This window comes from Loxodonta africana, chromosome 1 (assembly GCF_030014295.1).
Source record: "Loxodonta africana isolate mLoxAfr1 chromosome 1, mLoxAfr1.hap2, whole genome shotgun sequence".
Classification (NCBI taxonomy): Eukaryota; Metazoa; Chordata; class Mammalia; order Proboscidea; family Elephantidae; genus Loxodonta; species Loxodonta africana.
Window position 1 is genome coordinate 95,702,930 of NC_087342.1, and position 16,658 is coordinate 95,719,587.

Below are 16,658 nucleotides of genomic sequence, written 5' to 3' on the forward strand. Positions count from 1 at the left end.
GAATAACTGCACAATCAAATGTAACCTCTCGGCAATTTGGTGTAACACTTATAACAATAACAGATAAAATGGGTTGCCTGTTTATGCATGCCTGGCTGTGTTATGATCTCCATTTTACAGATGACAAAACTGAGACACAAAGAGTTTAACTAACCTATCCAAAGCCACATGGCTAGGAAGTGGAAGCAGTCTAGGTGGTGTCTGGAGCCCTGGGTTCAGGTCCTACCTTTGCCCTGTGTAGGGGGTCAGTAGGGTCTGTTCGAATGGCCCACATCCAAATCCCAGCTGCTGCCCACCAACCATGTGGCCTTGGAAAAGTCACTTAGCTTCCCCGAGCCTCAGTTTCTCCATCTGTTAGATGGGAATAATTACTCCTACCTTGTAAGGTTAATGCAAGAGTTAGAGCCTAGCAAGGTATATTAGTTTCCTGCTGCTGCTATAATGAAATTTGGTGGCTTAAAAGCAATGTACATTTCTTCTCTTACAGTTTTGGAGGTAAGAGTCTGATATGTTTCTTATTAAGGGGGCTAAAATCAAGGTGTCAGCAGACTGGCTCCTTCTAGAGGCTCCAGGGGAGAATCCATTCTTCATCTCTCCCAGCTTTTAGAGGCCACCTGCATTCCTTGGCTTGTGGCCACGTGACTCCAATCTCTGCCTCCAACATCACATTCATTGCCTTCTTCTCTTCTGTAGTCGCATCTCCCTCTGCCTTCCTCTTATGAGGACATTGGTGATTTAGGGCCCAGCTAGATAATCCAGGATAATCTCCCCATCTCAAGATCCTTAACCACACCTGCAAAATCCCTTTTCACCAAGTGAGGTGGGTTACATATTCACAGGTTCTGGGGATTCGGACATCAACATTTTTGGGGGGCCATTATTCAGCCTACCACACAGGGACTAGGAGGGGTGAGACAAATGGTCATTATTATATTCTGGCCTCAGATCATTACCAACTAGCTGTGTGATCCTGGGCAAGCCATTTTACTTCTCCAAGCCTCAATTTCCTCATCTATAAAACAGGGATAATAAGAGGTGTTGTAAAAGGAGGAGGCTGGATTCAGAAGCGAAAATGACCAGAAGTATTTGTAGGGTTTGCTGAATGACGCACAGACCCTGAGGTCCCTGTGCTCCTTGCTATATGCCCCTCCAGGGCTCAGTGCAGAGTGGAGAGTGGGAAGGCCTCAGCAGGGAGGCCCACCCACCAGGGTGAAGAAAGGAGAGGGATCCAGGAAGCAATGTAGCCTGAGAGGAAGCGGAGGCCTACTTCTGGAGCCCCATGCCCCAGAGTACTGCACAGCCAACCTGCCCCCTGTGCTAGTGATGGGGGCTCAGCCCAGGCACAGTAACACATGCAGTTCCTTGGGGTCTGGGGAGTCTGGGGGCTCAGACGAAGCTCATCCTGGTCTGGCTTAGTTTTGCTGCAGCCTGGCCTGGGTGAGCTCTCCAAGGCATCTTGTGCTCTAAGAGCCCACAACAGCTTTTCATGTAAATAAGTGAATTCATAAACTGCAGCTAGAGACGCATATTCTGTAAGTCAGTTCGCTAGCCATGAGCTGCAGCCGTTTCTCAGCCCTGGTCTCCAAATGATTGCCTACCCCGAGGCCCTCAGCAAAGTTACCAGAGTGCAAGCCTCTGGGACAACCATCGCTCAAGAGCGGAGTGGCAGCCTGGAGACAGATAGGCCAGGATCAGCCCAGGATCTCATCTGGCTTTGTGCAGAGATCTGCAGCTGCCTTCCCTCGGGCCAGGTACCTTCCCTGGGGCCGGGTACCAGCCAGGCCTGGCAGCAGTGACGGGCTCTCAGGGTGTTGGGATATGCCATAACTTGACGAAGCCTGCAGTTTTGGGGAATAGGTCAGGAACTGTGCTGTCTTTGAGCATTTCTGCAGTGACCATGGTTGCTTTTCATTATTTGAGTTCAGAGCCTGTGGGCAGGGGCAGAATACGCTTGGAGGCAGGCCTGGGGTCCTCAGCTCTTGCTTTCAGTGGCTGTACTGCAGATGGGGGTGAAGGGGACAGAGTGGGGTGAGGGGGACATATGGGGCACAGTGTCTCTGTCACCCACCCAGCTGCTCTGGCCTCAGGACGTTTGCAGGTTCAGCTATCTGGGGTGGGAACCCAAAGCCGAGAGGAGAGAGAGAAAGAGAGAGAGACTCTCCCTTCTTCAGCTTGCAAAGAGAAAGAGCCAACTCTCCTTCCAGAAAAAGATCCCTGATTTTCAGGGCCTGCCTGCAGTTTTCCCAGCTGCTCTTCCCTTCAGGAGGTGGACACTCCTACACCAATAGCAGAGTAATCTTACCACTGTTTGTGGAACACCCACTATGCCACCACATATTGACAGTCCTCCTGACAACCCAGTAAAGTGACCACTGCTTGCCCCATTTTGCAGACGGGAAAGCTGAGCTCGGGGGCCAAGGCACTGGCAAGTGGCAGAGCCAGGGTGAGCTCAAGACTTCTTGGGCCCAAGACTGTGCTGGCCTCAGTAAGAAAAGGGACTTCATAAGGGGCTCCCTTGGCCGTCCTCATCCCCTCTGCCCATTGTCTACTATTAGTGCTGATTTTCTCCCTCCTCTCAGCCTGTTGGCACCCACTCTTTCTTCATGGTCTAGGTCAGATTTTATGGCACCCTCTCCTGACCCCCCACCCCATGAAGCCTTTTTTGACCACTCTGCTTCCTCTAAAGTATAGAACCTGCTGCCTGTCACTCATTTAGTATTTAGCCCTCACAAGCTTGTCTTCTTGTTTAGTCACAATGGGAGGGTGGCAGGGAAGGGCTTGGTCCAAGAGACATACACCCACATGAGGGAGGAATCCCTGCCACAATATTGGGTTATCAATTAATCAGTCATTTCTGTCATTCAGTTTACTATTATTTATGCTGCTCTGACTATGTCCGACCACTGTGCAGGCCCAGCCCCGTGGGATACAGGGGTGATCAAGACAAATGTGGGCCTGGGCTTCTGGGCTCCTTGCCTAGAGGCCTTCAGCTCTGGTTGCATGCCTCCATCAATGGAATGTTCACTCCTTCCCAAAGGCTACCCATGGCACTGTCGGGCAGAGATAACCTTTGATAAAATGAAGTCTGATTTCTAAAAACTTCTCCCCTGTACCTCTAGATCTACCTCAGATGCCTCACACTATCTCACAATTGGACATCCAGTCTCCAAATTGGTCATTCAACACATTTTTATTGAGCACTTATCACATAACAGGCCCTGTGCTTCCTTCTTGGTTCATGCAGTGCATCGTTATAAAAAACTTAAAAATCACAGATACACATAAAACTGACATGACAGGCTTTCACACCTAAGACAACCATGATAACATGGTCTGTATTTCTCCAGAATATAGTGTATGTGTGTGAGAGAGAGAGAGACTAAGAGGCTCCTAGTTTGATGTTCTGTACAAATAAGTAGACCAACAATTACATTTCTGTCAGTGTATTAGCCCCCGAGTCAATCAGATAGAGAGCAGAGGACCAACTTCTGCATTCCACCTGGCCCCTTTTCCCACTGTAACAAATTGCCACAAAATTAGCATCTTAAAACAACAACTATTTATTATACCACAGTTCTGTAGGTCAGAAGTTGGGGCAGGTGCAGCTGAATTCTCCGTCTATAGTGTCACAAAGCCAAGATCAGATGCTGGCTGGGTCGGTTCTTATCTAGAAGCTCTGGGGCAAAATCCACTTCTAAGCTCATTCAGAGTGTTGGCAACAGGATCTAGATTTCCTTCCTGTTTTCTCACTGGCCATCAGCCAGGGATTGCTCTCTGCTCATAGATCACCCACATTCCTTGGCACAGGGTCCCCTCCATCTTCAAAGCCAGCAATGCCATGTCAAGTCCCCTCATGCTTGGAATCTCTGACCTCCTGTTCTGCTACCAGCTAGAGAAAATTCTCTGCTGTTAAAGGACTCATGTGATTAGTTAGGCCCACCTGGATAACCTTCTTTTTGGCATATAATGTAACACAATCATGGGAGCAATGTTGTCATTGTTGTTGTTACTGAGTTGATTTCAACTCATGGTGACCCCATGTGTGCAGAGTAGAACTGCTCCCATAGGGTTCTCAAGGCTGCTCTCTTTCAGAAGCAAGCTGCCAAGCCTGTCTTCCAAAGCGCCTCTGGGTGGCTTTAAACCTGCAACCTTTTGCTTAGTAGTGCTTAACTGTTTGTATCACCCAGGGACTTCTCACAGAGCCATAGGTTCCACCCACACTCAAAGGGGAGGGGATTACAGAGAGGCAAAGGAGCATCCTCAGAATTCTGCCTACCTCAGGGGCCTTCCTGGCCCCGCTACTTCTAAGTGCCTGGGAGGGTATAAGATGTCTTGATTTGCCTTTTTCAGGACAATTCTGACTCTTTTTTCCCCCATTTTTTAAGTGGAGAAATAATTCACCTAACATAAAGTTCACCCTTTAAAAGTGTACCATTCGGTGGATTTTAGCACATTCACAACGTTGTGTAACCATCACCACCGTCTAACTCCAGAGCATTTTCCTCACCCCAAAAAGTAACCCCATACCAATTCCTTCCTCCACTCATCCCCTGAACAACGACTCATCCACTTTCTATGGATTTGCCTATTGACTCTATTTTTTAATATAAAATTTCAATAAGGTCTATTCACATCATCAATTTTCACTGAGAAAATATTTTCTGGGGTGAATGCTATTGAGACAAGATAACTCCTTAAACAATTTTCTACAGCATGCAGGAAAATTTTTTCCATTTTGCTTTTCACCTTGCTGAAATTATTGTCATTGGGACCAATTCTTTCCTAAAAAATTTTTAAATCCAGTATGGTTTGATGATTTTGGGGGGCAGGTACCTATCAAGTTTTCATTGTTTAGAGCTTCTGCAATTGTGAGTTTTCCTTGTGGCCATTATTTCTACCAAGTATAATCTCCCCAGGTCAAATTTTGCAGATGTAAATTTTATTAAGAAGTTTTGATTCATTCTGTCAGTCATTTCTCTGACCTTTACTATAAAGAATATCTCCTGTTACCCTCTAGCCCTATTATCTGCTTTACTCTTCATGGAATTCATCACCATCTGACATTATATTTATTTGTTCATAGGCTAACCACCTGTCTTCCTCACCAGACTGTGAGCCCCCTAAGGGCAGGGATTTTGCTTGCTTTGTTCTTGGCTGTATCCTGGGACACAGTAAAATCCAAACAAATCCATTGCTGTTGAGTTGATTCCAACTCTTAGCAACCCTATATGACAGAGTAGAACTGCCCCATAAAGTTTCCAAGGAGGGGCTGGTGGATTCCAACTGCCGACCTTTTGGTTAGCACCTGAGTTCTTAACCACTGCACCAGGGACTCGGTAGGCCCTCAATAAATGGAATGAATAAAGGAATGAATTATGATAGAACTATGGTGAATTATGACTGAATTGAGGAGCTCTGGTGGCACAATGGTTAAGTGCTCGGCTGCTAATCGAAAGGTCTGTGGTTCGAACCCACTGTTGGCTCCATGGGAGAAAAGACCTGGTAATCAGCTCCAGTAAAGATTACAGCCTAGGAAACCTATAGGACAGATCTACCCTGTCCTATGGGGTCACTATGAGTTGGAATCAACCTGACAGCACACAACAACAACATGAATGAATTATGACTTGGATAGAACACTGATGGTCGTAGGGAAGGAGGAGCCAGCATTAAAAGGTAACAGGTGACAGGAGGCCAGGTGGTGAGCAGGCAGATCTTCCAGCTGCAGGCATTGTTTTTTCCTCCTTGGCCTAACACTTGGTTATTTGATGATGGGGGATCAGTTGGAAGGAAGACCCCAGGCTTGCAGACTGAGTGGCAGCAAAGCTGAGACTTTGGCTGGTGGGGTTTTTGCAGCTGTGAGCCTCCTGGCACAGTGCTTCTGTATCACCTTGTTTTCTCCCTCAGGTGGGACTTACTCTGGAGAAAGAAGAGGTGAAACTGCACAGGATGGGAGAGAAACTCCATCCTAGACTTCAGGAGACCCAGGTTCAAGGCCCAGGCCTGTCCCTGACTCACTGGGATCCTTGGGCAAGTAATCCAACCACTCTGGGACTGAAAGGTAGGTGGTAAACCCAATGGGGCCTCTCTACTCCTAAGGTCCAGGACCTGGAGACACCCAGCTTGGGTTCAAGTGCCAACCAATGATTCATACCAGGGGTTAAGACCACTCTGAAGACCTATTGCCTTAATAAGTCGATGCTCCTTAATCAGTGGTCCTTTGACAAGTCCCATTTCTGCATTAAAAAAGTGAAAGTCAAAATAATACCAGGTACGGTAAGAGTCAAATGAAACAATGTACGCGAAAGCCCTTGGAAAACTGAAAAAAAATCATCGTAGCATACAGAATTTCCTCTCCCCAGGTATTAATTTTGAAGATGACATTACAAATGGTGAATTCTGCTCAGGACCACAAACTTTCTTTTTTTTTTTTTTAATTTTTACTGTGGTTTAAGTGAAAGTTTACAGATAAAGTCAGTCTCTCATACAAAACCTTATATACACCTTGCTATATACTTCTAGAAAAAAAAATTTTTTTTTTTTTTTTTATATACTCCTAGTTGCTCTCCCACTAATGAGACAGCACACTCCTTCCCTCCACCCTGTGTTTCCATGTTCACTCAGCCAGCTTCTGTCCCTCTTGGCCTTCACATCTCCCCTCCAGACAGGAGCTGCCCAGATAGTCTCATGTGTCTACTTGATCCAAGAAGCCCACTCCTTACCAGTATCATTTTCTGTCTTGTAGTCCAGTCCAATCTCTGTCTGAAGAGTTGGCTTCAAGAATGGTTTCTGTCAGGACCACATCTTAAATATAAAAGATTATTATCAGTGAACCACCCTTCCCTGTTGTTCATGACACAGACATTTTAAAAATAAAAACAAAACACAAGAGCCCTCTATAATTGTTGTGTGCTGGCCTAGAGAAGCGTCTGAAATATTCTGCCTGCACTTAAGGTATATCACCTCTAGATGGCAATGGTGTTCAAGCTACAGCAGCCTGTTCCTGAGGGGCTAGTCTAAGGATAATCTCAAATTGTCCTTTTATACAGTGAAACCTGTGATAGTCAGAGCTACAGGATTGCCTTGTTTCTCTGGGTCTCAAAAATTTTCCACCTTTGACAGGGTGCTATCTTACCACTTTTCTATCGCTCTCTATTAATGGAAAATATTTGAGTTTTCCTTCTCTGACAGGTTTCCGCCTTATACAGGTTCTGGCTTTCATAGATTTTATTGTATTTTAAGAGGGGCCTCACCAAGTGACCCACTGAGCCTCAGTTTCCTCATCTGTAAAGTGGGGATAATAGGACCTAAATGAGATCATGCATGTAAAATCTTCCTTTGCACAGTAAAACCCTCAGTAAATATTTGCTTCATTCCTCGCTGGGTGGTTAAGATCGTGGCTTTTGGAACCAGGCTGCCTGGGTTTAAATCCTAGCTCCAGCAGGCACCAACTGTGTGATCTTAGGCAAGTTATGTAAGTCCCTGGGCCTCAGTTTCTATCTGTAAAATGGGGCTGGTCCCGGGAACATGCTCTCTTTGCCATAGTCTGTGTGTGTCCTGAGATGAATCTTCTCTCTCTGGGGCAGGCTGGGACTTGGTCCTAAATTTGGGCACCTCCTCAGACTGAGGGGCTTGTCAAGGCTTCAGGGTGGTTTTAACTTCTGGCATGAGCCATGGACAGAAAAAGCCACAATTTCAAGACTTCTGACACTCTGCTCTGCAGATTCAGGGCAGAGCTGACAACAGCCTATGCCTCACCAGGCAGGTGATGGAACCCAATTTACAAGCGTAGAGCCAGCTGGTGGGAAGGTAGAGAGAGGGCAGAAGGGGCTGTGAAGCTGTTCTTAAAGTGCTTTTGTCTCCTGGAGTGTCCTGCTCACCTCTGTGGACTGCTGGTAGGCAGCTCAAAAATGAAACACCGTGGGGCCACCAGGCCAATAGCTTTCCCACTCGCCCCTGCCCTGCCTCTGTGCAGGTTTGCAGAGAGATGGAGGAATCGGGTGATGGCAGCACCAGGCCAGAAGTCAGGAGATCTGTTTTTAGTCCCAGCTGTCGCTGATGTGCTGTGTGACCTTGAATGAGTCACTTTCCTTCTCTGGGCTTCAGAGTTCTGTTCTGCCGAAACTGGGACAGAGTTCCGGCCTCTCTTTTGAACAGAGAGATGTGGTGAGAATAAAGAAACTCCTTGAAACCTCACCTCCTCCGTGAGGCTTTCCATGTTGGACCGAACAAAAGGGAATCCAAAGCCTCCCCACTGCCCTCCATCCCTCCAGGCTAACATACAGTATTAATTACTAATACATTATTCATTCATTTGTTCATTTATTTCACACACTTGTTCAGTGCTAGTCTGTCGTCCTGTCTACATGTTCTGTATGTCTTATCTTCATTTGAAAACTCTTCCGGGGAGGGCCGTACCTGTGTCCTTGCTCTGAGTGGGGCACAGGTCTAATGGAGCAGGCTTCTGCCTAAGGGATGGTTTGGAACCTGAGATGACTCAGATCTTAAAGGGACTGAGAAAAGTGAGTTGTCGGGGAGATAAGAGAGGTGAAAAGCTCTTTGAAAAGGGAAAAGTGCTGTGCAAAGGAGAAAGTGCTATTCTCTGCGAAGGGGCACCAAACAGTACGAGAGAGAGAGAGTTCAGCTTTGATGAACCTAAGTTTTGCAATCAGAAAATCTAGAAGGAAGCTAGTTTAATTTCAGGAAGCATGGAAGTTCTGTGTCAATTCCTAAAATAACATTTTATTTTGGATTACATGTGGGCAGGTGTATGTGTGTATGTGTGCGTGCGTGTGTGTGAGTGTGTGTGTCTGACTGTGTGTGTGTGTAGGGGGGAGGGTCTATGGCTTGGGGCTGCTAAGGTCTTAATTCAACCCCCAGCATGAGTCAACTTCAAATGGAGTCAACCAAATTTGGCTTCTCCCATGCCCCCTCCCTACCCTGCCCCCTCTTTCTCTGTCATCTGCCTTATCAGCTTTGCCCCTGCATTGCCCTCCACACAACTCCAGCTGTGTGAAAGCAGGAGTCTATCCTCAGAGTCTCTGCCCTCTCTTTGCCCTGTCCCCCTCTGAAAGTCCCCTTCCTATTCTTGCCTTCCTCCACCAAATGCATGGCTGCCAAGGGACACTGAGTATTCTCTATCAGCTAGTGTCCGTCCTGTGTCTGGACTTCACTGCCTCTTCAAAACTTATCGGTCCTGGGCTCATTCCATCTACATCAAAACCCCTGATGACGCCCTAGTCCAGGGTAATGGATGAGTAGGGGAGGGGCAGAGATTTTAGTCTAGCATCCATCCTAGATTACACTTTGTCGCTTGGGGACCTATCCTCTTAACGTTAGGAAAGTTCTGTCCGTTGAGGGGGATTTCACAGCACTGTGGTAGACCAAAAGGGGAGAGATTTAGGGGTGGTTGTAGTTATTGATAATAATAATAGATACCATTTATTGCATGTCTACTATGTTCCAGGCGCTATGCTACACACCTTACATTCTTTGTCTAATTCCAACAACCCAATGAGGCCGGTACAATTATCTTAATCATAATAATAAATACAAGAAGATTAAATGAGCACTTACATGCTAAGTGGTTCGCCTGGATTTTCTCATGTAATCCTCACACAGCCTATGGGGTAGGTGCTGTTGCCATGCCCAATTTCCAAACGGGGGAACTAAGTCACAGATGAATTAAGTAACTTGTCACACAATGATTAAGATGGGGCAGCTGAACCTCAGAGGGGGTTAAGTAACACGCCCATCTTCACTCAGCAGGCAAGCAACTGAGTGAAGTCTATTCTTTTCCCCCTACATGCTCATCATATCTCCTCCTGGGGCCAATGGAAATTCCAGGTTGAGGTGAGGGTAGCTGGGGCCAGGAGCTGCTGGGGGAAGGGAGTGCTTTGTGCTATCCCTACACCCCTTGCACAGAGTATGTCCAGAAATGCTCCAGGACCCCAGCCTCAGCCTCCTGCTAAAGGTCCCTGGGCTTCGTTGGCTTTTTCCTGAAATTCCTCCACCTCTTGCCCCATCTGGCTCATTAGAATCCCAGCTATCATTCAGCACCCAGTCAGAATGCTGCCTCCTCCAGGAAGCCTTCCTCTGAGTGGCCCTAAATCAGAGCCCTCAAACCTTCTCCACATTGTCCACTCACTTGGTTGCCCTGTTCCGCCTTGGTGTGGGTTCTGGCATCTGGCAACCCTGACTAGGTATTGAATTTCTCGGGCTCCAATAGCTAACATGCAGTTGATCAGATCATTCGTACTGAAAGGGCCACTAAGGGCATGAATTTCAGTGCCTCTGGCACCAGGGTGTGGGGAGGGAGGGCAGGAGATGTAAATACATGACCAGCCCAGGTGATGCAATAGGGAGTGGTGTGGTCTGTAGCAACTAGAGTCTGCATGCCTACCTGAGGGGCTTACATTCAAATTCAAAACTCAGCCTTCCCCTCTAAAAGGCTGAGACCCAATCTGGCCATGACTACCCTAACTTTCTTTCCTTTTCTCTGGTTTCATTTTTCTACTTCATGCATATCATTTTAACATGTAGTCCATAGGGTCGCTATGAAGTCAGAATCGACTCGAAGACAACGGGTTTGGTTTATATACTATTTATTTTATTTAATGTCTGTCTTCCCTCACAAACATAAGCTACCCAGGGGCAGAGATTTGGTCTGTTTTATACTCTGCTGTAGTCCAACTCCTCGTCAACGACTGGCACATAGTAGGCCTTCAATAGATCAGTGCTAAATGAGTCATCAGCCAGCGCACTTCTCTCTGCAGCGAAGAACGCTGCCCACTCCCCTCTGTAAAGCCCGGGCTCCAGAAGCATTCAGGGTTCAACGCAGGAAGAATGAAGACCAGTGGGGTCACTTTTTAGGCCACAGCCCCCTCAGGGAGTCCCAGGGAGATGTTGCAGAGTCTGCCTTGGTGAAAGCAAGCCCAGTGGGAACTAGGGCACAAGGGTTAGTGACTCCGTCCCATGGGGTCAACAGGGCACTTCCGGGCGAAGCCGGCGGGGGATGGGTGGAGTGGTGGTGGTGGAGTATCTCTCCAGAGCGATCTCTCCTCCCCGCCAAACACTAAACATACCGCCCACACGCGCGCATCCATAAGCACCCGCACGTCCGAGGAGAGGAGGAGACATAGGAATTAGGAAAGGCCAGAAACCGACAGACAGCCGGAGGAAAGGCCAATAAGGTGGAGAAGGGGCAAAGAGGGGAGCGCAGCAGCACCCTCGGGCCCCAAGCTTGCCTTCAGACAGTCTGGGGAGGAGGAGGGCGCAAGGTCGGGAGATGCGCCCTGCACCCGCCGTGTGCAGAGCCCTCCTCCCCCGGCCAGGAGCACCCCGGGAGGAGGGAGCCTGGGCTGGGGAGCAGAGGGAGCAGGGGCGGGAGGGGAGGACCCAGGGCGCTGGCTAAGCCCGTTGCTGCCTCCTCAGCAGTCGCCGCGCTTCCACCTGCGCAGGCACCGCGCCGCTGTGCGCCGCGCAGCCATTGGCTTGCTAAAAATGCCTCCCTAATCTGCGCTCATCTGTGCACGCCTTCTCTTCATCCTCCCCCTCCTGCTGCTCCTCAGATCTGACCTTCCTCCTTCCCGCAGCCCGGGCGAGATCAGGGAGAGACGCGGTGGCGACGGCTGCGCCAGCCTCCTCCTCCCCCGGGAAGTCGTACGGGCTTGAGACCCGGCCCCAGACGACCCGCTTCGCCCGGTGGCGCCGCCTATGGTGCCTGGCGCTCCTGCCTACAGGTAGGGGGTCTGGTCCTTGGATGGGAGGTATCTGGGGGTCCATCCAGGGAATATTTGCGGTGGGGGCAAGGGCTGACACCTTCCCGGGCCGGGGCCTGGGGAGGATTGGGCATTTACCTGGATAGAGGTGGGCGCTTGGCCAAAGGTGCTTTGCAGGCGCGTAGGGTCGCTGGCATCACTCAGGCAGTGCCAGGATGCCTGCGCTGGACCCCTTGAGAGTTGGGGTTGGCAGCTGGCAGTGGAGGCCTTTACCCTGGGGAAAGCGCAGGAAATAGGTTGCTTGGGAAGCTGAGGAATGGGCGCCGGTGGCTCAGGTGCCTGCCCTGGGGCATTTGGAAACCTGCTGAGGTGGGTGGGCTAGTGCCAGCTTAGTGCGTCCGCTATTTATGGATCAGAGTGGGCTGGGGAGAAACACAGCAGCAGATGCTTCCTGTCTGGTTTTTGATTAAAGGTATTTCCTTCTGTCCCCCGCCCCTTCCCCCACAGCTGGTATGGGGGGAGGGAGGCTGAGAAGGAGGTGATGCTAAGAGGCCCCCAGATACAGCAGAATCGCTGGTTTGCCCGGCACTGCCCACCCCCTCACCCTCAGGCCCGTGCTGCTTGTTGGAGCCATCTCTCATTCTTTGTCTTACAAGGTGCCATTGAAAGAGTTAAAGGGTCATCAGGGGTGGGGGGCACAACCGGCTTGGCTACAACCAGCTTTAAACCTCGGCTGCTCCCCATCCACCACAGCCCAGCTTTGCACCCCAGGTACAGTGACACATGTGGGTGCTTTTCCCTGGGCAAAACCATAAATAACCCACATTGCCCTGACTCCTGGTGTCGCAAGGGTGCAAATGGAACTGTTGTTAATGATTTTGGAAGTTCTGTCCCCATGCACTCGGCCTTCCCATCACATGTCCAAATCACCACTCACAAGCCACCCCTCAGGGAGCTTCCCCAATACCTCAGGTGAAATGTTTGCCTCCTGCCCCTGTGTTCTCTGACCCAGCCTGCCTTGTGGCTTGGCTATTTCTGTCTTGTCTGTCGCCCTCTAGACTGTAGGTGCCTTCAGGGCAGGAATCTGTCTGATTCATCTCTGTCATCACTCTTGCACCTGAGCAGGGTCTGGCACCAAGTAAATGTTTGTGGAATGAATGAATGAGAGATTGAATGGACTTGAACTCCAGGAAATGCTGGAAACCTGAAGGAGGGAAGCCTGAAGGAGCCCGTTTGGGCTTTTCTTACATTCCCCAGGACCAAAGAGCCACCTAAAACAGACAGTTTTGTTTAGGCCCTTCCTATACATGGAATGGATGGGGGCTAAGTCATTTGGAGATACATGCTGCAGTCCTGCTGGCTCCAAAGGGTCTTGCTGGTCCCTGTTTTGAGTGCCCTGGCCTGGTGCAGGCTTGGTAGAAGGCCTGAGTAGGAGGTCTGGCTCTCTTCAAGCCACTGGGCTGGCACCTTCTTCCTGGAATGCTAAGTTCAGACCAGGGGCCTCTCTACCTTTTTTCCCAGCCCTTGGGAAAATCCAAGTCAGCATCAAGGAGGCGAGGCTGGGAAGGCCCAAGGCTGGCCATTCTCAGCCTCTGGGGTCCTCATAGCAAGTGCTGAGCAAATCTAATATCTCCATTGCGTGAATGAGCAAACCTAGGCCAGGGAAAGGGGCTACCCGCAAGGGTTCTGGCCTAGCCACAAAGGCTGTGTCTGTGAAGGACGTTGACATTTGCAGAGCCCCTTCCCTGCCTTGTTCGTGTGACAGTCATGCCGGATAAGACATCTGCAAGATGTTCTTGTCATGGTCTTACAGGGGAGGAGACTGTGGCCCAGACAGAGACAGCAGCAGAGTCAGAACCCGTGCTGGGGTCTTGGCTTCAAGTCCAGGGCTCTCTCCACTGAACTCGGGGGAGTGGGGGAGGAGGCGCCAGGCAGCAGACTGGGGTCACGGTGTTGGGTTGTCATCAAACCCAGAGACCCCTCGTCTCTGGCTCTGCCTTGTCTCCTAGTAACGGAGGGCTGTGCCTGTACGTGCATCCTCCACTTGCCTGTAGAGAGAGGCAAGTGGAAGGTGGGTTAGTCAGTGCCTTCAGGTGGCTGGGATTGGAGGCCCTGGGGGAGAAAGGCAGTAATAACTAACATTACAGAGAATTTGCCATGTGCCAGGTCCTGTTCTACTTTACGTGTATTCACCCACTTAATCCTCACAGTAACCCAATGAGGTAGATACTATTATTACCCCTATTTCATAGATGAGGAAGCTGAGGCCCTGAGAGTTATCTGTCCAAGGTCACACATTTGGAAAGTGGAGGAGCTTGGATTTGAACCCCGTCTCCTGAGTCAGTAACCTATATTCTTAACTTATATTCCCTAATGCAAGGGGGCTGTAGACCTAGCTGTGGGGAGGTTTCCTGTCTCCATGGAGACACAGGCTTCAGGGACTCGATGGCTAAAGTCCATGCATGGTAGTAGATGCTCAGGATAATAATGCCCACATCAAAGGCTACCCCTGAGCACCTACTGTGTGGCAGGTGGAGTGATTTTTTAAGACGCACATATGACTCTGTTACTCTTTTGCTCTGCATCCTTCAATGGCCCCCCCTTGCCCTGAGGAGAAAGTGCACTCTCCCTAATATGGCCCTGCCACCCTCCCCAGCCTAGGCTTCTCCCTCTCACCCACTCTCTGCCCCTCAGCTGCTCTGAACTGCTTTCGGTTCCTCAAATAAGTCATGCCTCTCTCACCTGCAGGCCTTTGCAAAGGCTGTTTCCCCTGCTTAGAACACTGTCCCTCTTCCTCCCTCCCCAAATGCCTCACCTTCAGGGATCCACTGAGATGTCTTTCCTGCCAGGAGCTTCCTTGGCTTGTCTGGGAGCCCTGCCCACGAACCCCCTTCCCTGCACCTTCATCATTTCCCTTGGGGACCCCTCACCTCACACAGTATTCTCTTAACCTTTTGATTGTTGTTTCCCCCCACTAGGCTGTGGAGTCCTCCAGGGTAGGGTCTGTGTGCTGTTCCCAGTGTCTGCAGTGCGTTGTACAATTTGTACTTGAGGAACAAATGAATAAGTGAAGATTGGTCCCGTCATATACTTTCTCTCTTCACCAGTCTCAGGGCATATTTATAGTTCTTCTTCTCCCTGTTGGTGCAGTGGTTAAGAGCTTGGTTGCTAGCCAAAAGGTCAGCAGTTTGAATCCACTGGCCTCTCCTTGGAAACCCTATGGGGCAGTTCTGCTCTGTCCTATAGGGTCACTGTGAGTCAGAATAGAATCGATGGCAATGAGTTTTGGTTTCTCCCAAAAGGAGATCAGGAAACCATTCAGAAATTTGCATGTAATCCCCCAGCCTACACTGGAGAAGTGAAACTGGCTGTGGGCCTCAAAGGACAGAAAGGATAGGGGAGGACATTAGGGGTGGGCATCACTCATGGGGGGACATACCCTGGGGAAGTAGGTGGGGAGGGAGTGGGGGAGGAGCGGACATGCCAAGCTGGGCTTGGCTTGGTTTTACATTTTTTTTTTAAGAGAGAAAAAGCTTTTTTTCCCCTTCTTAAAGTAATATATATTTGTTATTGAAAATTTAGGGTGTTTTGGAAAGCCAGTAAGAAAACCCACTAGGCACCACTAGATCCACCTGCTGTGGGTACTTTGTGGCTGGCTTCCAGCAGGGGCGCTGTGGGCAGACAGGAAGGGGAAGGCTGGGGAGCCTGGGGATTGGTGGGGCAGGTCGGGGTCGGGAGGTAGACTCCAAGGGAGGCAGGGATTCATGCTCAGGGAAAAATGGTCCCCAGCGTGTCACTTGTGGTAAGTAGGGGATGGAAGGGTTGGGGGACGGAGAAGTGGCGCTCCAAGGCAGTCCCAGCAGCACCCTCAGTCAGCCCCACAGAGCCCTCTGGAACTAGAGTGGCCCTTCAGAGTTGTGCCGATTTGCTTGGAATGGTCAGGCATTTAGACCACAGCATCGGCCATCAGGTTGGGAGTCCCTGGGTGGTGGTATAAATGGTTAATACACTCGGCTGCTAACTGAGAGTTTGGAGGTTTGAGCCTACCCAGAGGTGCCTCAGAAGAAAGGCCTGGCTTTCTGAAAAAATCAGCCATAGAGAATCCTATGGAGTGTGGTTCTACTCTGACACACATGGGATAGCCGTGAGTGGGAATCGACTCAGTGGCAGCTGGATTGGTTTGGTTTTGGATCTGTCAAGCACTGAGTGTGGGCTGCCCCAGGAAGACATGACTTTGGGCAGGTGGCTCTGCAACTAGGGCAACCCCAGAAGGGGTTCCAGCTGCAGGTATCTCAAGCACCCCCAGAAGTGGGGGCAATAGGTCCTTCCTTGAAGCGAAACCTGGGTGAAGTCTCACCATGTCCACCAGTGTCCACCATCAGGAATGGTTGGGGAGGAAGGAACTGAAGAGATGGGCCAGAGAGAGAAAACCCACCGGAAACTGGGTCCAACTGACTGAGGGAGATGGGAGCCAGGGTTCACATCCATGCAGCCTGGATCCAGGGGCTGTGCTCTCAACCTCTAGGCCGCAGTGTCTCTTGTTAGGGAGTGGGGGTGATGCGTCTCGCAGAGATCAGAGGCTCTCGAAGACTAGGGGTGATCGTGGAAGATCTTATTCAGGAGGTAGACCTGGAAGGGAAGGATGGTCAGATTCCGAGAGGGGGAAGGGGGAAGGTTATTCCAGGCAGAGTAACCCCAGGGATAAAGATGCAGAGGCTGGAACGTGAGAGGTGGGCTGAGGGGCTGGCAGGAAACCAGCGCAGGAACATGAGAGGACGAAGTGGGAGATGAGGTCGATGAGGCAGCAGGTCTGGATTGCTGATGCCTGGACTTTTAAACCACCTGCCTCATTGGACATGTCCACACCTCCTCTGTGCCAGCTGGGCCTCCCCCAGGGCTACACACGACCCTGACCTGCCAGGGTCCGGCCTTGACTCA

The 16,658-nt window shown here is 50.0% G+C and overlaps 1 protein-coding gene across 1 annotated transcript in view; it reads left to right on the forward strand.

Moving 5' to 3' along the window:
* The first annotated feature begins 11,476 nt into the window (after positions 1-11,476).
* Positions 11,477-16,658, forward strand: part of PACSIN1 (protein kinase C and casein kinase substrate in neurons 1) — a 67,790-nt gene continuing 62,608 nt past the window's right edge. Inside the window, exon 1 of the mRNA XM_064284778.1 lies at positions 11,477-11,741. The gene's annotated coding sequence lies outside the window, so the exon portion shown is untranslated. The remainder of the gene's footprint in view (positions 11,742-16,658) is intronic.